Source organism: Ailuropoda melanoleuca, chromosome 10 (genome assembly GCF_002007445.2).
Source record: "Ailuropoda melanoleuca isolate Jingjing chromosome 10, ASM200744v2, whole genome shotgun sequence".
Taxonomy (NCBI): Eukaryota; Metazoa; Chordata; class Mammalia; order Carnivora; family Ursidae; genus Ailuropoda; species Ailuropoda melanoleuca.
This window is the reverse complement of record NC_048227.1, coordinates 476,578-501,792: the sequence shown is the minus strand read 5'-3', so window position 1 is coordinate 501,792 and position 25,215 is coordinate 476,578. Positions and strand designations below refer to the sequence as shown.

The 25,215-nt window shown below is 56.2% G+C and overlaps 1 protein-coding gene across 4 annotated transcripts in view; it reads left to right on the top strand.

Annotated features, from left to right (window-relative positions):
• The first annotated feature begins 264 nt into the window (after positions 1 to 264).
• ADAP1 (ArfGAP with dual PH domains 1) overlaps positions 265 to 25,215 on the top strand; it is a 51,505-nt gene continuing 26,554 nt past the window's right edge. For 2 of the 4 annotated variants that reach the window (XM_034669650.1, XM_034669649.1), the window contains exons 1-2: positions 265 to 318; positions 24,786 to 24,916. The gene's annotated coding sequence lies outside the window, so the exon portion shown is untranslated. Of the gene's footprint in view, positions 319 to 5,787; positions 5,811 to 24,785; positions 24,917 to 25,215 lie in introns of those variants that run through there. The other 2 variants (XM_034669647.1, XM_034669648.1) reach the window with 2 other exon arrangements.

The window sequence follows — 25,215 nt, the reverse complement described above, 5'->3', positions numbered from 1 at the left end:
GGCCAGGGGTGCTGCCTGACACACTGTAGGTGTCCAGGCGCTGTGCCCCGCCCAGAGTGCCCATGGAGGAGCCCACCCAGGCCTGCTCAAGCCCCCCACCAGTGTGGCCCGTGGCGCTGTGCTCAGATGGGGGTGGGCAGGAGGGAGACCTCGGGGCTGGTCCCTAAGCGCGCGGGCTGGGGGCCGGGTTGGGTGCGGAAGGAGGCCGCCCGCCCGCCCGCCCGCGCCGCTGGGGGCCGCGCGGGCCGTGCCGGCCAGAGCGNCTGGAGCTGCTGCAGCGACCGGGGAACACACGATGCGCGGACTGCGGCGCCCCGGGTAGGTGCGGGCCGGGCGGGTCGTGGCCGGTCCGCGTGGGTGCGGGGCCGGGCTGGATGCGGATCGGGGTGGGTGCGCCCCTGGGAGGCGCCGGCCCGAGTTGGAGCCGGCGCGAATGGGTGCGGGGCCTGGATGGGTGCGGCCCGGGATGTGTGCCGGCCTGGATGCCAGCCCCGGGGACTGGGAGGGGTGCTGCGGCGCCTGCGTGGCTGAGGGTGCGGGCCCGGGGTGCACCTGCATGGAGCCGGACGTTGCCTTCCAGCGGCCCCGGGGCCTGCGGCTGTGTCGGCTCCCCTCCCCCCCGCCCCAGGCTGCGTGTCTCGCTGTCACCCGCGGACCGCCGCCGCGTTGCGAAACCTCGGCTCCGCATAGAAAGAGGAAATTGCCCGGGCGAGCGTTTGCAGGGAGAGAAAGGGCGAGTCTGCCCGGGGGGCTTCTGTGCGTGGGTGTGGGGGTCCACCGGGCTCTCCGCCACCTGGAGGTGACGTCATGACCCCCCCCCCGCCTGGGGCCACCCTTTTGCACGCACCCTGAGCAGGGGGCTGGGGGAGGAAGCCATCGGAAGGGACTCTCCTCTCCCCACCCTAGCAACCGGCTGCTCTGGGCAGGTAGCCAGTTCAGGTGGGGCATTGGGGCAGGTGCAGCCTGTAACTCGCTCACTCCCGGTCCACCTGCACCCATCCTCCCAGCAGGCATCTCCTGGACTTTGCTCCTGGGTGGCCCTGTTCTGGGGTGATTTCCAAGGTGCTAGAGTCCTGACAAGCTTCCCCTCCTTTCCTGGGGCAATTTGTCCTGGGATCAGCAGGAAAAGGACAGGCTGTGCTTCCAAGCCAGGAGAACCCTGCTTCTGAGCCATCAGCAGCACCCCCGTGGTCTTTGCTGAGGGTGAGGGTGGGGCAGGAGCAGCCCCTAGAGCCTCACCTGCTCACGCCATGCCAGGGCGGGGGGTGGCCCCACTCAAGTGCTGTTCCCCAGGCACTCCAGGGGGACACTGGACACCCCGCTGGGGGCTCCTAGCCCAGACTCCTCAGAACACACCTAGCACAAGCCCCCCAAGGAGGGGGCCTGCATTCGTCCCGAGACAGCAGTCTGACCACAGACCTGGTCGCCAGCTCTCCTCTGTTGCCTACCCACTGGACTGGGGGGGGCAGTCTTCGGCAGCCCCAGGTCTGGGGAATCTGCTGTTCAGCGGCGGTATTGCCAGAAGAGGCTATACCAGGAGCTCGAGGGTCCTGGAGCTGGTGTCAGTCTTCTCTGGAAGCCAGGCAGACTGTGGTGGCCTCTCCCCCGGCCCCCTGAGCCGGGTAGCTGCAGGGCCCACCCTGATGGTGCCGTCAGGGCTGCGCTGACACCACTGTGCTCTGCTCCTGCCAGGTGGCTGGTTTGGCTCACACTCTCCCCACCTCCCTCTTCCAGACCTCCACCTTCACTTGTTCCGGAAAGCTGGCCACGCCAGAGAGAGGTGACTGGCTTGTTCAGTTCTCAGCCTTGGGGAGGGGCCGGGGCCGGGGCTGGGGCGGGGGGAGGGGAGCCGACCCTGTCCCTCTCCTTCCTGGTTACACTGCTCAGTCCCAGCAGGTTTGGACCCAGAGCCTCCCTCCAGCAACTTTGGGGAGGGTGGCAGCCTAGCCTCTTGGGTCCTTCAGGGGCTCCTCCCTTTACAGTGGGCACTGCCATGCCCTGCCCACCCACTCAGCTAGAGGCCACTGCCCCGAGGCAGGCATGCTAGGCTCTGGAGCGGTCAGTTCTTACAAGCCCAGCTTTCCCTGGCATTGGGCCAAGCCTCTGGTTTTTCAGAATTGGCCCATGACACCAGCAGCTTGCCTTATCTGTCTGTCAGCCCTGTGGAGCAGGCAAGATGCTGGCGATCGCCCCCATTTCACAGCTGGGGAAACTGAGGTCTTGGAAACTTGACCCGCTTTGGGAGACGTGGGGCTTCAAAGGCAGAGCAGGTCTCAATGCCCTGCCCCCCTTCCTGACCTTCCCCCCTGCTGCAGGGGTATCAGGGGCGAGGCCTGCTGCCCTGCCTCCTCCCTCATGACCCCCGTGGAATGCACGCCCCCAGTCTCTGCTTCTTGGATGAAGTCATTTGGTCTGTCCAGGTTCTGTGCCACTGTGCCTGCCACGGCCCAGACAGGGAGCTCGGGGCCATTCTGTGGTGACACGGACTGGCTCACGGCTGCCCTGCCTGACCACAGCCAGCCGGCAGCAGGGCATTGCTGGGGCAGGGGGCAGTGGGCCCCTGGACAGCAGGGCAGATCTGGGCCACCTCTAAACACCAGGCGTGGGGGGTTTTGCAGTAGATTTGAGCAGGTCTGGCCAGCGGGCCATGGCAGGACTCCTGGGAGGGAGGCAGCCTTGGGATGAGGGAGTCCCTGCCGCCCCCACAGGACCTGCTCCAGCAGTGGGCTCCCCCCTCCTTTGAGCGTGGGACCCGGCTAACAGCCTCCCAGACAAGTGTGTTTCATGACAGGCCTGGGAGAGTGGGTGCGTTTGCAAGGCCTGGGTGGGGTCTCCATCTTGGGGGGTGGGGAGGGGGGTCCTTTGCATGTCTGCCGAGCTGCCTACCTAGTTGGGACAAATGCTAGAGTCCCTCCTTTGAGCCTCAGGCCCGATATCCTTGAAGGACCTGGGCTCTCAAGGCTTTCATTGGATTTCTGTGTGGGTGGTAATCGCGGGGTCCTTTGATGCACGCCTCCTGGGCGTCTGAATTATCTGGAGCTCCAGGTGGAGCCAATTCTGAGAGCACCTGGGCCTTTGGACGCAAGCGGTCGGCTCGGTGGGGAGGTCCTCATTTCTGCCAAGACACGCGGTTTGGGATGGCTGCATGGAGGCCGGGCTGCTCCAGGCCCGTTTCTGGAGCTGGGACCCAAGGGTCTGGCTCTGAGTGGCCTGGGGGGGGGGGGCTGGTCCCTGCAGCGCAGCTATGCCCGGGGTCTGTGGCTGCACGGCCACGCGGCGACCTCAGAGCAGAAGCCGCTGTCTCCGCCCGGAAGGCTTCACGGCGGGCACGACTCTCCTGAACTTGCCGTAAGCCAGGACAGAAGCAGCGCGGTGGGGGAATTTCAGGAACTCGGCCTGGTTTGGGAGAGGGTCCCCTGGGTGGGCCCGTCGCTGCTGAGGAGAGGGCCGGGCAGGCAGCACCCACCTCTGGGGCAGCAGCCACCTGGTTTTTGGGCTAAACAAAAATTTTTGTGGTAAAATAAGCATAAAAGTTACCATTTTAACCACTTTTTCTTTTTTTAAAAGTTCTTTATTTGAGAGAGAGGGAGGGAGCGTGTGTACTTGTGTATGTGCAGAAGCACGCACAACAAGCAGGGGCAGAGGGAGAGGGGAAGCAGGGTCCCCGCTGAGCAGGGAGCCTGAGGCCGGCTCGATCCCCGATCCCCTGACCAGGAGATCATGACCTGAGCCGAAACCAAGAGTCGGAGGCTGAACCAACCGAGCCCCCCGGGCGCCCCCGTCGTAAGCGTCCTGGGTGTGTGGTGGCGTTAAGTACAGTTCTGCTAGTGTCCACCATCCCCACTGTCTGTCTGCAGAGCTCTTACCATCCTACACTCCTGGCCCGTCCGTGTCTGTGGGTCTGACGACGCCTGGGCCTCGTGTGAGTGGGGTCCTGCCGTGTTTGCCTTGTTTCTGGCTCACTCCCGCAGCGTGGTGTCTGTCCACCCTTGCTGGCCTGCCTGTCCCTGCTCATCCACCAGTTGACACCTGCCTGGCTTCCACCTCTTGGCCGCTGTGGACGCGGGGGTGCGAGTGCCTGAGTGTTTGGGGCAGAGACGGAGGAGTAGGGGGCTGGATCACAAGGTGATTCTCGGTCGGATGGGCTGGAGGGCCCTCCGGGCTGTGTTCCTCACCTGCCTCTGTGCTTGGGCCCCGTGCATCCCCCCACCTCCACCCCAGCAGGAGAGGCCCAGCCCCCCGGGTCTGACATGCTTGGGGACACTCACTAGGCTGAGCTTGCCCCAGAGTGGACTCGGAGCTGCTGGGTGGGCCAGGGTGTGTGAGCTGGGCCTGCGTTCCTGATGCCGCTCTGGGAAGGCAGGGGAGGGGCGTGGCGGGGAGACATCGCCCCTGTCCTAGCGCCCGACCCTCCTTGGTTGCCGGTTCGGGGTCTGCCAGCTGCTGTCCCCCACACCTGTGAGCTGGCTGCTTAGTCCCAGTTCCCCAGTGAAAGAGCCAGAAGGTCTCCACCGGGGTCCCAGGGTGGCAGGCGGAGGGCCTGGGTTTGTCCCCTGCTGTCCTGGCAGCTGCTGCCTGTGGCCCCATCAGGCTCAGTGCAGTGGCTGAGACGGGCTCTGCCCCCTTCACACAGAACCCAGAACGGACAGTCTTGACCATTTGGGTGCGTGCAGTTCAGGGGCCTTCAGCACCTTCACGTCTGCAGCTGTCACCACCAGCTGTCTCCAGAACTTTCCATCTTCACCAACTAAACCTCTGTCCCCACTAAACTCCCACTCCCCCTCCCCGGCCCCCAGCTGCCTCTGTGAGCCTGGAGGTCCCTCAGAGACGTGGGGTCCTGCAGTGTTGCTCTCGTGTCCGTAGGTCCTTCTTTTTAAACCCGAGGAGCTGTTCACCTGGAGCGTGATATTAGCGTCAGGGGCACGACGCAGTGATCCGGGACTTGCGTAGACTGAACGATCGATGGCAGTAAGTCTGGTGAGCAGCCTGTCACCACACAGAGTCACAGCTCTTTCCTTGTGTTGAGAGCTTCTAGAATCTACTCTCTTAGCCACGTTCAAATATACGACGCGGGGTCACCAGGCCGTACGTCACATCCGGGACCTGCTTGTCTTGTACCTGGACTTTTGTGCCCCTTGACCCCCTTCACACATCTCAGCCGCCCGCCCCCGGCCACTGCCAGTCTGTTCTCTGTGTCCGTGCGTGCGGGGGTTTTCCTGGGATCCACAGACGGTAGTCGTCTCCTTCTTTCTGACTCATTTCACTTAGCGTAATGCCCTCGCGGTCCATCCATACTGTCGCAAAGGGCAAAGCGCCCCCTTCCTTGTGGCGGAACAACGTCCCAGCGCATGTGGACATGCAGCGTCTTCACTGTCCGCTCGTCCACTGCGGACCCGTCGCGGCTCCATGTGTTGTCCCCGGTGAGCGATGCCACAGTGAGCCTGGGGGTGCAGATGTCTTCTCGAGATAGTGTTTTTGTTTCCGTTGGTAAATACGCAGAAGGGCCCTTGCTGGATCTTACCGTAGTTCTATTTTTAACTTTTTGAGGAACCTCCACGCTGTTCTCCGCGGTGTCTGCCCCAATTCGCTTTCCCACCGGCAGCGCACGAGGGTTCCCCTTTCTCCACATCTTCACCGACCTTGTTCCTTCTTGTCGTTTGGACGGTGGCCGTCCTGACCGGTGTTGAGGGGATCGCACTGTGGTCCTGATGTGCGTTTCCCGGACGGTCTGTGATGGGCACCTTCTCGCTGACCTGCTGGTCGCCTGTGTGTCTCCTTTGGGAAAATGTCTGTTCAGAACATCTACCCAGGTTAATTGGATTGTCGGGTGTTTCTCCTGTTTTGTGTTGCTACTGAGTTGTGTGAGTTCTTTGTATTTTTTAGATATGATTTGCAAATACTTTCTGCCATTCCACAAGTTGTCTTTTCCTTTTGCTGCAAAAGCTTTCCAGTTGGATGCGGTCCCATTGGTTCATTTTTGCTTTTGTTGCCTCTGCTTTTGGTGTCAAATCAAAGATCCCTCACCAGGACCAATGTCAAGAAGCTTAGTGCCTGTGTTTCCTTCTAGGAGATTTATGGTTTCAGGTCTTAGACTCAAGTCTTTAATCCATTTTGAGTTGATTTTTGTATATGGCGTGAGGCTGTCCAGTTTTCCCAGCACCTTTTATTGAATCGACTGTCCTGTCCCCATCGTGTGTCCTTGGCTCCTTTGTCATAGATTATTGACCATGTATGGGTGGGTCCGTTTCTGGGTCCCGTATTCTGTCCCACTGATCTGTGTCCGTTTTTACACCAGTACCATAGTATTGATTACTGTAGTTTTGTAACATAGTTTGAAATATGGGAAGCATGAAGCCAACAACTTTGTTCCCCTTTCTCAAAATTGCTTGATTATTTGGGGTCTTTTGTGATTTTATACAAATCTTTGGATTGTTTGATCTATTTCTGTGAAAAATGCCATGGGACTTTTGGTAGGGATTGCATGGAATTGTAGATTGTTTTGGGCAGTATGGATATTTGCACAATATTAATTCTTCCAACCACGAGCACGGACTGTCTTTCCGTTTATTTGTGTCTTCAATTTCTTTCTTCAAAGTTTTATAGCGTTCGGCATACCGGCCCTTCACCTCCTGGACTAACTTTATTTCTCGGTGTTCCATTATTTTTGAGGCACCCGTCAGCAGGATTGTTCTCTTAATCGCTCTTTCTCCTGGTTTGTTGTAAGTGCGGAGAAACACAACTGACTTCTGTACATTGACTCTGTGTCATGTAACTTCACTGATTGCGTTGAGCAGTTCTAGTGCGTGTGTGTGCGTGCGTGTGTGGAGAATCTTCAGGGTTTTCTACACATAACGCATCATCTGCGATAGTGACAGTTCTGTTTCCCTTTTGGCTGCCCTTTCGATGCCTTTTCTATCTTTCCCCCCCTCATTGCTCTGGCCTGGACTTCCAGTAGCAGATGGAATAAAGGTGGAGAGAGGGCATCCCTGTCTTGTTCCTGACCTTAGAGGGGAAGCTCCCAGCGTCTCACTGCTGAGTGTGATGGGAGCTCTGGGCTTGTCCTGTGTGGACTTTGTTGCGTCGAGGTACGTTCCCTCTGTACCCACTTTGTTCAGAGTGTTTCTCATAAACGGATGTTGAATTTTGTCAAGTGCTTTTACTGCATCTATTGAAATCATATGATTTTTACCTTTCATTTTGTTACTGGAGTGAATCGCATTAATTGATTTGCGGATGCCGGATTGATTTTTTTTTTTTCCTGAGGACACAGAAGTTTATTGAACACACTGCTCAGAGCAGCGGGCAGGACAGCAAAGGAGGGACTGCGCGGATGGATTTCTTGATCCAGACTTGCATCCCTGGAGTAAATCCCACTCGACCGCGGTGCACGATCCTTTTAATGCGTTGTCGAATTCAGTTTGCGGATCTGTCATTGAGGACTTCTGCATCTGTGTTCATGAGGGGTACTGGCCTGTAATTGTGGGGTCTTTGTCTGATGTTAGCACCCGGGTAGTGCTGGCCTCGTAAAAGGAGTTTGCAAGTGTTTCCTCATCTTCTATGTTTTGGTATTAATTGGTAGAATTCACCAGAAGCCATCTGGTTCTGGAGGTTTGTTGAAAGCTTTTTGATGATGGATTCAGTCTCCTTGTTACTAATCCATGTGTTCAGATCTACTTTTTCATGATTCGGTCTCCTACGTTCCTGGGGATTTATTAGTTTCTTGTTCAGTTGGTGGGGATGAACTATTCGTAATAGTCTCGTACAATCCTCAGTGTTTCCATGGTATCAGTCGTCGGTCTCCTCTTTCTGATTTTATTGATTTGAGTCCTCTCTCTTGTTTTCTTGGTGAGTCTAGCGAAAGTTTGTCAGTTTTGCTTATCTTTTCCAGAAAAACAGCTTTTCATGTCATTAATCTTTCTATTATCTTTTTTGTCCCCCTCTCTTTTTTTTTAGAGAGAGAGAGAGAGAGCAAGCAAGCGGGGTGGGGGGAGGGCAGAGGGAGCAAGGGTCTCAAGCAGACTTCACGCTGTGCACGGAGCCCACTGTGGGGCTCACGACCCTGACATCACGACCTGAGCCCAGACCAAGAGCCGGATGCTTCACCGACCGTGCCCCCGGGCGCCCTGGGCTTCGTCTGTTCTTTCTCTAACTCCTCATGGCGTGCAGTTAGGGTTATCACAGACCTTTCTTGTTTCTCCAGGCGGGTGCCTACCGCGTGGGCTTCCCTCTCACAACAGTTGTTGCTGGGCTCTCTGAGTCTCCCTCCGTGTGTGGTTTTCCATTTTCATTTGTCTCAATTATTTTTCAATTTCCCCCTTGACCCACTGGTCGTTCAAGCATCTTGCTGAATCTCCACACGTGGGAATTTTCCAGTTTTCTTGTCCTGGATTTCTAGTTTCACACCACGGTGGTCGGAAGATGTGTCATGTGATTTTCATCTTCTTAAATTTATTCAGACCTGTTTTGTGGCCCAACATGGGGGCCTGTGGTCTTAGGTTTAGGTCCTAGATCCATTTTGAGTTAATTTTTGTACATGCTCTTGGGTGAGGGCCCAGCGTCACTCTGCGCACGTGGGCGTCTTCCCAGCGCCGCTTGCTGAGAAACCTGTCTTTTCCCCATTGAGGGGTCTTAGCGCTCGCGTCAAACGGCGTCTGAGCGCCTGGGCGAAGCTTAAATTCCTGGTTTATTCTGTCCCGCTGTCTGTGTGGTTGATGCCGGTACCACACTGTTTTCATGACTGCAGCTTTGCGTTAGATTTCGAAATCACAGGGTGGGAGCCCTCCAGCTCTGATGGTCATTGGGATTTTGTTAGGGTTGCATCGAGTCTGTCGGTTTGCTGTGGGGAATATCGACACTCTGACAGCGTCAAGTCTTCCAGTCCATGACATGCGATATGTTTCCATGTATTTATGTCTTTAATTTCTTTCTACAACATTTGAGAGTTTTCATCATACAAGTTTTTTTTTTAACTAACTTGGTTATTTTTTAAGTATTTTATTGGTTTCGATGCTATTGTAAATTGATTTGTTCTAACAATTTACTTTCAGATTGCTCATTCTGTATAAAAATGCAACTGACTACAGCCCCTGGCTGGCTCAGTCAGCTGAGCACCCGACTCTGGATCTCAGGGTGCTGAGTTTGAGGCCCATGTTGGGTGTAGAAACTACTTAAAAAATAAGTAAGTAAAAATAAAAACGCAGCTGATTTTCATGTGCTGACTTTGTCTCCGTTCCGTTGTTGGATCCACTTACTCTGACTGCTCTTTTGTGGAGTCTTTACGGTCTTCTGCACATAAGACCACATCATAGGCAAACAGATCCTTTCCCCTGTAGATGCCTCTTGCTTCGTTCTTGTCCCCAGCTGCTCCGCCAGAGTTTCCAGGACCTTGTGGAGCGGAGGTGGTGAGGGCAGGCGCCCTTCATCATCCCTGCTCCTTGAGGAAGCGCTCAGGCTGTCCCCGTTAAGGATCACGTTTGCCGTGGGGGTTTCGAGGTTACCGTGTGGAGACGGTTCCTCCTGTCCCTGGTTTGTCGAGTGCCTTTATGAGCGCGTCGGATGAGTCAAGTGCTGTTCCTGCATCAGTTGAGACCGATGATCGTGTGGGCGTCCCCTCGTACTGCGGACGTGGTGCGTCACACTGGCGGGTTTTCACGGGGAGCCCCCTGTGCGGCCCACGGAGAAAGCCGCTATCTTCTTACGCTGCTGCGGCCTGTCCTCCAGTGGCCCGTTGAGGGTGTTGGCCTCCGTGTTCACAAGGGACACTGGTCTGTGATTTTCTCGGAGTATCTCGGGGGTTCTGGCTGTATCGGATCAATCAGGAAGTGCTCCCTCCCCCACGATTGTTCTGGAAAAGCTCGAGAAGGGTGGGTGTTGGTTATTCAGTGTTGAGCAGAATTCATCAGTAAAGCTGTCAGGGCCAGGGCTGTTCTTTGCTGGGAATTTCTATGACTGATTCAGTCTCTTACTCGTTCATAGGCTCGTTCAGATGGTCCACTTCTTGGTGATTTGGTCTTGGTGGGTTTCCCGTTTCCAGGAATTTGTCCACTTCATCTAGGTGACCCCGTTGTTGGCATACCGTTGTTCACAGCGCGCTCTCGTAGACCATTTTATTTTTGGTAGCGGCGTCCACACTTCAGGTCTGATTTTAGTGACTCGAGTCTATTTCTTAGTCCATCCAGCTCAAGGCTCGCCTTGATCTTCTCGAAGAACCAGCTTTTGCTTTCATTTATTTTCTCTTGGTTTTCTTTTATCGCACTGATCTCCGCTCCAGTCTTTATGATTTCCTCCCTTCTGCCAGCTTGGGGTTGTTTGTTCTTTGTCTAGTTCCTTCAGGTGTAAGTTCAGTCGTTGGTTTGATGTCCTCCTAGTTCTGTAACGTTGGCATTTACAGCTGCAGATTTCCCTGCTGGCACCACTGTCATTGCAGCCCGTGTTCTGGTGTCGTGTTCTGTTTTCCTTCATCTAATTTCATTTCGTCTCTATTTTCCCTTGTGATTTCTTCCTTGATCCTCTGGTCGTGTAAAGGTGTGTTACATTTCCACGATGTTGTGAACGTTCCCATTGTCTCTGTGTTGACTTCTAACTCCACCCTGTTGGGGCCAGAGAAGATACTTTGTATGAAACCTACCTTCTAAAATCTGTCCAGTCTCATCTGTGGCCTCACGTGTGGTCGATCGGGTACAACGGTACGCCGCCCTGCGGGCACCAGGGAGGAATGCGTGCGCCGTCCCGGTCAGGTGGAGCGTCTGGTTGGATCTGGTTGGCTGTTGCGTGAAGTCCCCCATTCCCTTACTCCTGTGATGTTTCCGTCCATCCCCATGAGCGCAGCACCGCGGTCTCCAGCTGTCATTCGAGGCTCGCCGTGTCTCCCTTCTGCTCTGTCGGGTCTGGCTTCCTGTGTTTTGTTGGTCTGTCATGAGACGCGTAAATGTAATTGTTAGATCTTCTTGCTGTTTTGAGCTGTTACGCACACGGACTGTCCTCCTTCGTCCCTTGTGGCCTTTTCCTGACTTTGTCTGTTTGTCTGATGTTCGTGAAACCACTCCAGCTCTCCTGGTGCGGTCTGCGCACAGTCTCCTTTCCCATCCTTTGACTTCCAACCCGCTGTGTCTTCAGATCTCAGTCGCGTTGCTCGTGGACAGCCAGCGGCTGCACCACGCGTTTCTGTCCATCCTGCCATCCTCTGTCCGTTGACTGGAGAGGTTCATCCATTTACCCGGAATGTGAACGCTGGTAAGGAGGGACTTCCTTCTGTCTTGTGCCCTTTGTGTGGTGTGTGGCCTATAACTTTTTGTCCCTCGTTTCCTGCATTCCTGTCATCCTCTGTGTTTAGTTTATGTGAAGTGTTTAAATTCCCTCCTAATTTCCTTTTGTATATATTCTATAGCTCTTTTCTTCCTGGTTGCCATGGGGATCACATTTAACATCCTAAATTTATAACCTTCTAAACTGAATTTATAGTAGTTTAACTTCAGTAACACACAGAAACCCTGTTCCTTCACAGCTGTCTGTACGACACCTTTTCGGTTGTCAATGTCACAGTATTTCCTCTTTACACATTGTGTGCCTAAAGACATAAATATTCATTCATTCATTCGTTCATTCATTTTTTAAAGTAATCTCTCCACCCAACTGAAATCAAGTGTGGTATCTTCTCAGACTGAGGCAGTCAGGTGCCCCCATGAATAATTATCTTAAATGCATTTAGTCTCGTAAGTCATGCAGAAAACAAGGTCTGGAATTAAATACCAAAGTTATAGTAGTAGTAAGTTTTACATTGATAATTTTTTTAATCAAATGAGTTAGTCTCTTAGATCATGTAGAAAACCACTGTTTTAACACTGTGGAATGCCAACGAACCATTGTTATAACAACACTAGCTTTTGTAGTTGCCACGTGTTTACGTTTCATCTTTGTTTCTCCATATGGCTCTGTGGTGCTGCAGCTGTGGTCACAAACTCCCTCGACTTTTGTTTACCTGGGAACATCTCTATTTCTCCCTCACTTTTGAGGGGCAGTTTTGCCAGAAATAGGATTCCTAGTTGACAGTTTTTTTCCTCTGAGCACTTTGCATATTTGAGCCAACTGTCTTCTAGCCTCTGAAGTTTCCGATGAGAAATCTGCTTTTCATCTCTTTGAGGATTTCTTGTGACGAGTGGCTTTCTTCCTGCTGCCTTTGCGATCCTTGGGTCCGGGTTCTGGACGCTGTACTGTCGTGTGTCTCAAGGTGTGGCCTCTTGGAGTTCGCAGAGCCTCGTGGATGTTTGCGCTCACGTCTCCTCACACCATGATTTCTACAGATCTTCCCGCGCACAGTGTCTCCCATGCACATCACTTGGCCCTTTTCGTTCTGTTCACTTTTGTTCCATCTTCTTTTCTGCCTGTTTCTTGGCCTCCATAACTTCCATTGTCCTGTCTTCAAGGTCACTGATTCTTTCTCCTGGCTGCTCAGATCTGCCTTTGAATCCCTCTGGTGAATTTTCTATTTCAGTTACTGTGCTTTCACATCCAGAAGTTTCTTTCTGGTTTCTTTGTAGATTTTCTGTCTTTATTCCTATCTCTCTTCTGTCTGTACATTGTTTTCTTGACTTTCTTCACATATGGCATTTGTTCTTCAAGCACATTTAAAACTTTTTTTAACATCTGTGTAATACGTCTGCCACTAAATCCTTGTTGGGGACAGATTCTGTTCATCTGCTCCTTTGAACGGACCATGCTTTTCTGTTTCTCTGTATGCCTTGTGCTTGTTTTTGTTGGACGTTTGAAACTAATAATGTGGGAACTTGGAAATCAGATGCTCCCCTCTTCCCAGGGCTCGCTGGCTCAGTCATTGTTTCGTTTATTGTTTTTGTTTTGTTTTGATTGTTATAGACTATCTGCCAAGGATCACCCTGAGGTATAAACTTAATGTCTCCTTGGGTCTTTTTTTTTTTTTAAGATTTTATTTATTTATTTTAGAGTGAGAGCGCATGAGCAGGAGGGGCAGAGGGAGAGCCAGAATCTCAAGCAGACTCTGTGCTGAGCGCGGAGCCCAGCATCGGGTTTGATCCCATGATCCCGGGATCATGACCTGAGCCAAACTCAAGAAATGGAGACTCAGCCGACTGAGCTGCCCAGATGCTCCGTCTCGGGTCCTTTCTAAGCCTTTCTGTGGTCATTTGTGAATTTTTCTTGTATATGCAGTTGTTTAGAATGTCCCAGTCTTTAATGCCTGGCTTCTGAAGGTGGGGGGCCCTACACCTTTAAGTCCTGGGAAGTCACTTGAGCTGGAGGGGAGTAGCTGCCCCCCTCCTGGTCAGAGGCAGCAATCCGTGAACAGAGCACAGACCTGATACCTGGAGGACAGGGTCCTTGCTGCCCATCCTGACTCTTGTGCAGGTGTGGTTGCCCCGGGAACACTGCACAGCTGCATGCCCGGGGCCAGGGGTCCAGAGCACAGCTGCTCCTGTGCTGAGACCCGACATTGATCACAAGTCACCACGGTTTACCATCCACACCTTCCCCTGGTCCCAAATGAACCTAGGCACCTTCTACAGGGTCCTGTGTCTTTCTCTAGAACATTCAGCTCCTTGGGCATGGGCTTTGGTGGAGGGATGGGCTCTACATGGTGTGATGAGGGCGGGCAGGGAAGACACAGGGCGATGTGGAAAGGGGCAGGGGGTGGACTGGCGGTCACTGGTGTCAGGGCAGGCCATGAGTGAGTACAGGTACTGAGATGGCAAGTGTGGGGTTACTGGCAGTGACCAAGGTTACGGTGTGGTCCTGGGGTGCGGTGAGGTCTGGGGCTCCCTGAGCAGGAGGATGTCACTGGAAGGGGATGTGGGGAGAGGTGGGTAAAAAGACCCTGGGGTTTCTGGTGCTGGGATTATCCAGAATTATCCATGGAGGAGGGGAGACAGCTCCCCCAGAAGAGGGGTGGCCATACCAGATACAGTGGCCCCTGCCACTGTGGACCATGAGCTTCGTGTGTTCAAAGGAGAAGCAAGTAGGCAAGTGTGTTCCGGGCGGAGAGTGGGGGACGGGCTCACCGGTGGCATGGAGCATGCAGGGCCTCGTTGCCTGCTGTAGGGGAGGGTCCTGGCCGGCAGAGGTGAGGTGGACGCTGGGAGGCTTTGAGTCGCCTCGGCCGCTGGCAGTGGTACAGTGGGAAGTGGTCAAATCCTGGATATAGTTTGAAATTTGGGGAACAGAATGTGCTGGAACATAGGGTGTGGGGCGCAGGACAGGGAGAGACGAGGACACTCTGGTTTAGAGCCAAGGACAAAGGAAGAAGGGTGGAGACCAGGAGCTGGTGTGAGGGGTTACGATTGAGAAGTCGCCACAGACCGCGAGTGGAGACTCAAGCTTGAGGAACGTTCTGGACAAAGAGGCTGGAGGTAGACACCAGGTAGCCAATAGCCGAAGATATACAGATTTTCTGCTTTTTTCTTCCCTGAGGTGAAATTCACGTAACGTAAAACTGACCATCAAAGCCAGCAGCCCGGTGGCATTTAGAACATCCCCAGTGTCGTGTGACTACCACATGCCCTCAGCTCCCAAGTACGGTTTTTACAACCAGGAGACGAGATGAGAGGGAGGGGTCCAGAGCCTGGTGGGGGGCGGGAGGACCGCCGGGGCAGGCAGGCCGTCGCGCACGCTCCCTAGCCCAGGGGTCCCGTGCGGTACCTGCAGGCCAGGGGTTGGTAAAGGGTGGGGGTGGAGGGGCGTACAGGGCAGTGGCTGGAAGGTGCTGCAGCGTCAGGGGAGGGACTCTGAAATCCCGCAGAACGTGTGCTGAAGGGGCTGGTCCCGCGGAGGGAAGGGAATGTGCCAGAAGCAGGCCCCTGGGCCAGGCAGGAGGGGAGGGTCCCCAGGGAAAGCTGGGTCCCGCACTGGGGTGGGGGAAGAGGGGAAGATGCGAGCCTCCCTCCTTCAGGGTCTGCTCTGTAGATGGTCCCCTCCTCGGTGACTCCAGGCGGCGTGCGGAAGCCAGCCTGCCTGCGCCCCTGCAGCGGGGAGACCGGAGACGGAGGGTCAAGCAAACAAACAGAACGTAGCATGTTGGGAGGTTTTTTTTTTTTTTTTTTAATTTTTTTTTATTTGACAGAGATNATGTTGGGAGGTTTTGACAGCAGAAACCAGAAAGGGCAGCCCTCCCCCCACACCTGTGCCCTCCTTCCTCCTGGGCCACAGTGTGGGACAGGCAGAGTTCTCGGAGCCAGCCCCAGGGCCCTGCCAAGACCCACGCTTCTGTGCACGTGCCCTCTCCCCTGCTGGGCTTTGGTGGGGGTGACGCTACCGGCTGGGCCCAGCCCAGTGCCAGGACGTGTCTCACCTGCCCAGATGCCTCACTTCTGCTCCAGGGAACAGTGCGGGCTGAATCATCTCCGGGCTCCCTGGGAGGTGCAGACTGGGCCCGGCCCCTCTCGCTGCCCTCCGCTCTGTCTGCAGCGCCTCCATCTACTACCCCCCACCCCGACCAGCACACGCCCTGGGGTGCGGTCTCTGCTGGGGGACACAGGCTCTGGGGGCCCACTCCAGGCTACTGGGCGAGGATCCCCCAAGTCTCTGGTGCCCAGAGAGAGGATGGGACGGCTGTGTGTCTCAGCTGCCTGCGCCGTGGCAAGGGGTATGGAGAGCAGAGCCTAGACTGGGGTGTGGGGCCCTCCTGCCTGGGGTAAGGGGGTCCTGGTACTTGGGCACCCCAGCCCGCTGCCCTCCTGCCCTGGAGGGGCTCTGAGCTTAGCGTGAGGCTTCTGTAGACAGGCAGACCCCTCACGCCTGGAGCCTCTCTCCGGGCTGCCATGTGGGGGTGTGGGCATGTACGCGGGTGGGCAGACCCGGCTGAGCTCCAGCAGCCTGAGAAGAAGCCCCGGGGCCAGCCTGGCCACCCAGACCGCAAAAGCATCAGCCCTGTCCCTTCTTCCTTGGGGACCTCCCTCCAGCGTCTGTCCAGCCGCCTGTGTCCTCCCTCCTGAGAGTGCACACAGACCGGCTGGGGCGTCCTTGCCTGTAGGGTCGGGGTGGCCCTCCTGAGATTCTGCCTCAGGCTCTCTTAGGGAGGAGGGCGGGGCTTGGAGTCCAGGAGTCCCCAGGTCACACTTCACGAGGAGTCACTCCCGCCCCTGATTCCTTGGGCAGCTCTGGGGCTGCCCTGGGGTGAAGGGTGTGCGGCCAGCTGGCCAGCTCACTGGCACTCCGCCCTCAGGGGCTTGCGGGGGGCAGGGCGTCCTCTCCTGGAGCCCAGGAGTCAGTCTCCTCAAGACCTGTCCTACCGGAGTCAGTGTTGTCTTTAATCAGGGCTCTCGATTGAAAAGCCGCCCCAGCCCCAGGCCCCAGGGCGGCGTTTTGGACGTGGGGTGCTTGGACGGGGCCCTCCAGGGTCGCTGAATCCTGAGAGCAGCAGGACCGTGTCCCCCTGCTGGCGGACCCTGGGGGAGGCTGGTACCCCACGCCTCCATCTTTAGGATCCCCCCCACTCCTCGATGGGCGGCACGCTCGCCGGAGCTGCCGCGAGCCTACGTGAGCCTTTGGGGTGCAGGCACCTCCCGCTGGCGGGCCGGCCTCCAAGTGCTCTCAGCCGCACCCTGTTTGATCCCAGAGACGTGACATTTGTGCCAGATCTTTGCCAGGCAGATGACACCCAGACAAAGCGCTGTGGGACCCTTAGAGTGGGACTTGGGGGAACCGCACTTGGTGCGTGAGGTCAGAGTGCCCGCTTGCCTGACCCAGCCCCGCTCCAGAACACCTCGCCAGTGGCCCAGCCCAGCCCCCTCCTGGCGGCCTTCACCTTGGTGCAGCATGAAGCTCTCGTGTGGGTCGGGGTGAGGCTCCCCCCCTCCCCTGCTGGAAGCTCAGAACCTGAGTGCAGAGTCAGCCGACTCTTGGGCAGCGGCAGGCGCTGGGGAGCCCTGCTGGCAGGTGGGGGTCACAGCCACCACCCGTGAGCAGCGGCCCCGCCTGTGCACCTGGCCAGATGGCCCAGCTGGGGGACCGCCTCCACCCCCAGGCCCCCTCTTCTCCCTCCCCTGCCTGGCACCTGCCTGTGTCAAACCTGGAAGGGAAGTAGTTCAGGGTGGGGGGTGGGGGGCGCTCCAGGAGACCAGTGCTGGTCTGGTCCAGTCTGCCACTGTGTGATCTCAGGCAAGTGTCTGACCCTCTCTGGGCCTTACTTGCCTCATTCTGTGGACCTCCACCACCGGCAGGGTCAGCCTCAGATGGAGCTGTGGGACCAGGTGAGACTACATGCTCAGTCATTAGCCCCCAGGGACTGTGATGAGGTGGCTGTGGGCTTGCCCCAGTGGGCGGGATGGCCAGGGAGGCTCTGGAGGGTACCTGGGACATTTCTGCTTCCTCTCCAGGGCCAGGCCCCCAGATTGGCCAACACATGGCCCCCAGGGGCCAGGGGATGTAGCCTCTGGGAGAGCATGGCTGCTGGTCTGGGAGGGGAAGGGCGTACCTCTTAGGGGAGGCAGGTTCCTGCGACCCTGCAGAGCAGGCTGCACTCGGGTGAGAGGCCCTGATGTTTCTGCTTCTCCAATCTCTGGGGGAGGGTTGGGGCCCTAGAAACACCTACTGCTTTCTCAGATTCACCTTTATGGTGGTGTGACTCACACGCAGTGAAATGCGCCCCTTCCACGCATGCCAGGGAGCTGGGAGGAGAGCGCGGGCTCTCGCAGGGCTCGTGGGGCCTCCCCCCGTGCGCCCCCATACCTTCCCCGGTAGACAGATTTCCCTCTGCCTCTTCTTGTTGAGACGTTTGCGTTCTTACTATTCAGTCTGAACGGTCCTTTGTGCTCTTTGGACATGCGTCCTTTATCAGAGACATGGTTTGCAAAGTCACGTGTCTCAGCCAGCGTCCTTCAAAGAGCAGATCTTTTTCTTTTAAAAATTCTGATGAAGCTAACTCATTTATTTGTTTATTTAATTTTTTTAGTTTTCTGTGGCCAAAAAAGCTTTGCCTAACCCAAAGTCACAAAGATTTCTTTTGGAAGGCTTATAGCCTTGGGTTTTACGTTTAGCGCAATGATGCGTTTGAATGACTTCTTGTACGTGGTGGGAGGCCTGGTTTGGCATTTAGGACTTTGGCAGATGACACCCAACTGTTCCAGCACCATGAGCTGGAAGACGATTCTTTCTCCACTGACTTGCCTTTACACCCGCGTCAGTAACACTTGTGGGTCTATTTCTCGGCTCTCTATTCTGCGCCATTGAGCTCTGTTTCTATGCCAGTACCCTGCGGTCTTGATAACCATAAGTTTACGATAAATTCTAAAACCACGTAGTGTTAGTCCTCTGTTTCTGCCCCTTTTCAAAGTTGTTTTGGCTACTCTAGGTCCTTGGCGTTTGCATATGAATTTTAGAATCGGTTTGTTCATTTCTATTTTAAAAAATCCTGCTGGAATTCCGATTGGGTTTACGTCGAATCTGTAGATTAATTTGGAGAGAGTTTACATCTTTGTGATATCAAGTCTTCCAACCATGAAAATAGTATCTTTCACTCCATATTTAGGGGGTCTGTGACGTATCTCGGCGAGGTTTTGTAGCGTTCAGTGTGCTGTTTGTCGTATTTACCCCTACGTATTTCATTTTTTTATGGATTATAAATGGTGTTTTTAACTTTTTATTGTAGCAAAACATACGTGACATAAAATTTACTGTTTTACTCTCTTTTAAGTGTGGCTCAGTAGCATTTAAAACATCCACATTGTGCAACAATCCTGTAAGCGGTATTTTTTTTTAAAAGATTTTATTTATTTATTCGACAGAGATAGAGACAGCCAGCGAGAGAGGGAACACAAGCAGGGGGAGCAGGAGAGGAAGAAGCAGGCCCATAGCAGAGGAGCCTGACGTGGGGCTCGATCCCAGAACACCGGGATCACGCCCTGAGCCGAAGGCAGACGCCCGACCGCTGCCCCCCGGGCGCCCCTGTGTGCGGTATTTGTAAACGTCTGTTTCCGCTGCTTATTGCTGGTGTACAGGAATATATTGGATTTTCGTGTATTTATCTCATATCCTGCAGCCTTACTAGCTCTAGTAGGGTTTCCGTGAAATCCATCAGATTTCCTATGTTGATAACCATGTTGTGTATGAATAAAAGAGTTTTTATTTCTTCCTTTCCGATCTGGAAGCTTTCTATTTCTTTTACTGCTTTTGAGTGTTCGCTTTTGAGTAGAGTGATGGGAACAGACATCGCTGTCTTGGTCCTGATTTTAGGGGAACGCATTCAGCCTTTCTCCATCAGGTATGATGTCAGCAATTTCATAGATGCTGTGTATCAAGTTGGGAAAGTCCCCCTCTGTTCCTAGTTTTCTGAGAATTTTTACCACGATGGTACATTGTATCACGTGGTTTTCTGACTCTATTGACACAGCCATATGGTTTTTCTTTTTGAGTCTGTAAATACAGCGAATTACATTGATTGGTTTTCAAATGTGAAGCTGACTTTGCACTCCTGATATAAATCACCGTTGGTCATGGTCTTTATCTCCTTCGTATATTGTGGGGTGTGCAGATCTCTTTGTGGGCGTGTTTTCCTCTCACTTTGGTAAATACCTAGAGTAGAATTGCTGGTTTACGGCAGAGAGACGTTTAGATATGTGAGCACTTGCCACGCTGTTTTCCAAAGGGAGTGTGGAGCAAACTCACTCTCCTGCCAGCGTCCGAGAGCACCAGCTGCTCTCATCTCTGTCACTTGGTAATATCGGTCCTTCACACTTTAGCCATTCTTGTGGATGCGTAATGGGGTTCCATCACCAGCGCTTTTTAAAAAAGGTACAAGTGATACGTTTGTGTTGCCTACTGTCTCCATTTCTTAATTTCAGACATCCTTGAGCCCTCCGTGGAAGCAGCTGCTCGGGTTATGCTGGAGGGCGTGCGTGCGTATCCCGCCCCCACACGCACCCATGCCGGATGCACTGCATGGGGTCAGACAGCCTGAAATTGTGTACCGGTTGGTGCTGGGGCTGGCGGCAGGACGCCAGGCAGTGTTAAAACTTCTCCTGAAGCCTGGCATCCTGGTTGTCAGAGAGATGGTTCTTTGTGGTGGCCGAACGCTACGCCTTTCGATCACATGCCTTCCTTGGGCTCACATGTTTCTCACCCTTTTCCCCTCTAACACAGGGCTTGGCAAATGTTTTCTTAAAGGACCAGATAGTTAATATTTCAGGCCCTGCTGGCCATACCTTCTCGGCCACAACCACTCAGCTCTGCCTTTTAATTGTAGAAGCAGCCACAGACAAAAATGTAAATGATGGGTGTGGCTGTGGGCCAATAAAACTTTATTTAAAAAAAACAGGCCTGAGGGCCACAGCTTGCCAATCCCTGCGGAAGTGTTCTGTCAACAGGTCCTCTAGGCCAGGACGTAGACAGCCTTGTCCCAGAGCCCGCGTGTGAGGATGGACGCTGGCTGAGCGGGAGTGTTTGGTGGTCTTTGTTCAGCCAGTCTCAGAATTTCCACACAAGTTGATGAAGGCCGTGAGGAGAGAGGCCTGGGCCGGAGGTCCACACTCAGAGCAGATGTTAGCAAGTGGTGAAAAGTGGGGTCTCTCCTGCACCCCAGTGACTTTCCCAGTTGGGCTCAAATTGCAAGTCGCCATTATTGTCCCATGTCACAGAGGAGGAGGGTGAGGCCTAGAAAGGCTGCTGTTTGCCCAGGACTCCATGCCTGCTGGGCTTTCTGTGCTCAACTGTTGCCCGAGCGGCTTTGCTGCAGGTTTCTGGGGAGACAGAGCCCAGTGGGAGAATTGGGACTCTCCCCTTTGTGGATGTCAGTTTGGTCCCCAGGACAGTGCTTAACTATAAACTGCCTGCCACCCTAGCCTCTCTGTTCTGCTCCGCGAAGCCGCTGTGCTCCGCACGACCATGTTCCCTGCCCACACCGGGCTTCCCTCAGCAAACGTGTGTCGATGGAGGGGGAGAAGGCCTGGGCTCTCTCTTGGGAAGTGGGGACTCTGCAGGCATAGGGCTGTTTGGTCATTCATTCATCAGGAACGCTTGAGCCCCTGGTTTTGGCTAGGTTCTGTGCTGGGTCCTGGGGCTGGGACTTAGGTCCTCAAGAGGCCCACAGTGAGTGGGGAGACAGACCATTAGGCAGGGGAGCGGCTGTAACAAATGGCCCCGCATCTCAGAGACAGGACTTGTTACTTGCTTAGAACACAGTGCTTTGCAGAGGGGCCTGGTCCCAGCTCTCTGGGGCCTCTCTGCTCCAGACAGTGACTCAGGGGCTCTGCCCTTCCCCCTTGTCAGCCAAGGATGGGGACACGGAGGACCATGGGTCGGTGATGGCTGTCAGCCAGGCCTGGAGGGACACGGGTCCCTCTGATCACATTCCACAGGCCGGAATCCTGGCTGCGCTGACTTCCAGGAGGCTGGGAAGTGTCATGCACTGTGACCCAGGGAGGAGGAGAAACAGATGCTGGTGAGCCTCGGTGGTCAGGGGGGCTGAGGAAATGAGCGTCTGAACCGGGACATGTCTGAGGGTGAATGGGGAAGCCGTTAGCAGTCCCCCTGGACAGGCCGGGCCGCTCTGCGATGGCCGGCATTAACTGAGTGCTTGGCGTACCAGGCTGTCTGCATGCGAATGGTCTCGGTGGCCGTGGTGGAGTTCTGTCCGTTTTGCAAAGGAGAAACTGAGACACAGAGCAGTGAAGTAATTTGCCTTGGGACACACAGCTAGGAAGGGTGGGGAGGGAGTGGGACCCAGCCCAGCTGGCTCAGCTGGGGGTCTGCTCAGCTCTGGGGTGTGTGTGATGGAGCAGCTGGGTCCTCCCTGGTGAGCCACTGGTGGGGGAGGCCCCAGGCGTTTCTCCTGTGAGTGTGAATGGGTGAGGGAGCCACAGCTCCTCAGTCTGGCTTCGGGAGGACACCTGCTGCCCCACCCTGATAGGATATTCTGCCGGGTTTCTGCTGCTTGGGCCCACAGCTCTGTGTCTGCTCCTGCTGGCTCCTCACTGCTGGGAGGGCCCCTTCACCCAAGAGCAGCAGCGCCAGGGGAAGGGTGGGAGCGGCCCAGGGCCTCCTCCCAGCTGGCCCACGTGGGTCTTCCCTGCTCCTGTTCTCTCAGAACAGAGGAGTGGCTCATTTCCCAGTGGGGCAGCATTTTCACGAAGAGGGAGCGTCTCCTGGGGTCCAAGGAGGGTGGGTGTGCCCAGGCATTCGGGTGGGCTGTGGCTGCGGGACAGGGGTGCATGGGGTGGGGGCCTGGCAGGTGGGAGTGCCAGGGGCTTCGGTGTGCCCCCTTGGCAGCAATGCAGGGAGAGTGTCTTCCGAGAGTAGAGGATGGAGGTGGAAGCCTGGTTCCTGCGGAGCTGTGGACCCTCGCCCTGCCCTCGGCATCCCCAGGTTCCTGTGGAAACTTAGGTCATGTGGCGGGGGGGTCTTCTGTCTCCGTGCTGCTGAGAGCGCTTGGGCTAGAGGTGGCTCTCTGGCCCTCTGACCCCCACCCAGCCCTCAGGGAGGCACGGAACTGGGGCATGTGGCCTTCTCCCCACCCACTCTCCCTTGCTGCCCACCCTCTGGGGTCCCCTGCATGCCCATCCTGCCTGCTCTGAGGACCCCAGTACGTTGGAGGCCTGGCTTCTGGCTGGAGTTAGGCCCTGTAGCCAAGACACCCCCCCAGGTCCGTGCTCAGGGCAGCAGGGGTGGTGGCCTGTCCCTTGGTGTCCCTTGAGCCGTCACCCTGGGCCAGTGGCAAGGAGCTCAGGGACATGGCTGTGGGGGCCGTGTAGACATCTGGGGACCAGGCTGCTGGGAGGGGGCCCATAGCACATCAGGCTCCTGACCCGTTGACATTCCAGGGGTCGAGACAGGCAGTGCTCGGGAGACAGCCGGAGAAACTCAGTGCCAGCCTGGCAGATGGTGTGAAGAGCCGAGAAGGGCATTATGATGGGGGACGTGTGAGGGTGCCCCCAGCTGGTGGCCAGGGGGCTCTGTGAGGGTGACATTTGCGCTGAGACGTGCGGAGGAAGGGGCCGGCTAGGCGTGGGAGGCTGGAGCAGTGCCTGGGGAGGAGCCAGGAGGTGGTGAAAAGTCCCCGGAAGGTTCCAAACAAAGCTGATGTGATGCTCTGGCTTCCGGGACCTGTGGCCTGTGGGTGGAGCAGTCAAAGGGGCTGTGGGGGGCCGTGAGGGGCTGGCACGGAGCCAGGGGTGGAAAGAGGGGGGTCTGGGAGGATGGGTGGGTGGGTTGGTGGTCTGCCCTGCCCCTCTGCTCACAGCTCTTCTGATGGGGTAAGGCCCCCAGAAGCAAGGTTCCAAGGCCTCGGGTCCTCTGGGCTGCACCCCTCGCTGGCCCCAGTGGGGGAAGGCTGATGTCGGCCAACCCCCGAACAGGGAGGAGGCGGGGCTGGGGCCCTGTTGGTCTCAGAGTGCCAGGAGCCTGCCTCTGTGCATGGGGTCACTTCCCCATCCCCCAGCCCACCAGACTCACCAGGAGTCCCATCTTGCAGCAGCTGCCCCCACCCCATAAACAGGCACCGAGGCGAGGTTGGAGGGGGGGCCTGGGAGGATCCCCAGCCCCCACGGACAGTCTGCCTGTGGGGCTCAGCGCGGGGGCCCCCACGATGACGTGGCTGTTTTTCTCCTGAAACTTCTCTATTCTGGGGGCCACTTAGAAGCGACCTGCCTCCCTGGCCTCCACTTCCTCTGCCAGACCCTAGAGTGCACCCCACGGGCGCCTCGGCGATGGGGACAGGGATGCTGTCAGCTCAGCCACCAGGTTTGGAAAGTGAGCAAGGCCTATAATGACAAGAACCCCTGGCTCAACTGCTCAGCCCACCCATCCTCTGTGTCCGTCTCGGATCTCACAGCGAGCCGGCCCTTGTCTCCCCAAACAGGCAGGAGGGAGGCTTGGGCCCAAGGCATGGGCGGTGCCCTCGGCAGCTGCAAGTCCGGGGCTGGATCCGGGTGCCCCTAGGGCCAGTGCTGCTGGTCCTTGGTCCTTGGTCCAGGAACCGGAAATGCGTGCTGCACCAGCCTCCACACCCACACCTGGCCGCTCGCTTGCTCCCACGTGCACACCCACACCTGCCCACTCCACATCCACATGCCCTGCAAACACGCTCCTAGCACGTGCTGTGGGCCTGTGGTCTGGCCTTTGGTATCTGGGGAGAGACTCTGGGCCTCCTGGCTTCTGGGTTTAAACCACCTGGTGCAGAGAAGCTCTCCTTACAAGTGGAAGGTGCTTCGGAGACCGGCTGTCTCTTCCGTGTGCGCGCTCGGAGTCTCCCTCCCTCGGCCCGGCCCCCACACTCGGTTACTAGGGTGGGGTGTGCAGAACACGAGGATCGATACTGGGGCCGCCCCCAGTGCCCCAGTTTGTCAAGCACCACATTCCACCGCTGGCTGTGGTTCAATATGAAAAGTTGCAAATGTGCAGAAAAGTGGGCGCTTCCACCTGGACCTGTACCCCGAGTTGGGTGACACGGCCGTCAGCACTCTGCACGTTGCTGTGTCCACACACACGCACACACGTGTTCCCGTTGCACTCTGCGGGTGAGCAAGACGTGAAGGCGTGTCTGAGCGCGTGGCCGAGGCTGTGGTGCCGATCGCGTGTCATTGTCTAGCGCATCTCCCACAGCCACAGGTTGTCCACCTGGGTGTGCACGGAGGGGCTGGGATGTCGGGGGTGGGGCTGCTCACCTGTGGCAGGCGGGAGGGACCTCGCATGGGACACGAGCCCGTGAGCTTTGGGGATCTCCTTGCCAGCCTCCCTTTGCACAGATGGGGAGACTGAGGCCAGAGAGAGTCCCGGTGGGGTTCCATTTCCTGGGGCAGAGCCTCCCTGAGCATCTGGCCTTTGCCTTCCAGATCCCGACTGGGCTTCCTACACCCTGGGGGTGTTCATCTGTCTGAGCTGCTCCGGAATCCACCGGAACATCCCCCAGGTCAGCAAGGTGAAGTCTGTCCGTCTGGATGCCTGGGAGGAGGCTCAAGTGGAGGTATGGGCCTGCGAGCGGATGGAGGTGGTGGTGAGTGGGGAGGAGACCCTGAGTCCTGCTGCTCCCTGGGTGCCCTTGGCCTGGCCTCCCAGGTCAGACACCCCGGGGGTCCCTTTACCCCTGGTGCCTGACTGGGGCCAACGCTGCAGGGGGAGGAGGGGTGAAGGGTAGAGGGGTGAGGATTGGGGTGAGGTGGTGGGAGGAGGGCAGAGGGATAGGATGGGGATGGGGAAGGGGTGAGGGGAAGGGAGTGAGGACAGAGGTGGGGGGAGGGGAGCAGAGGGTGAATTTGGGGAGAG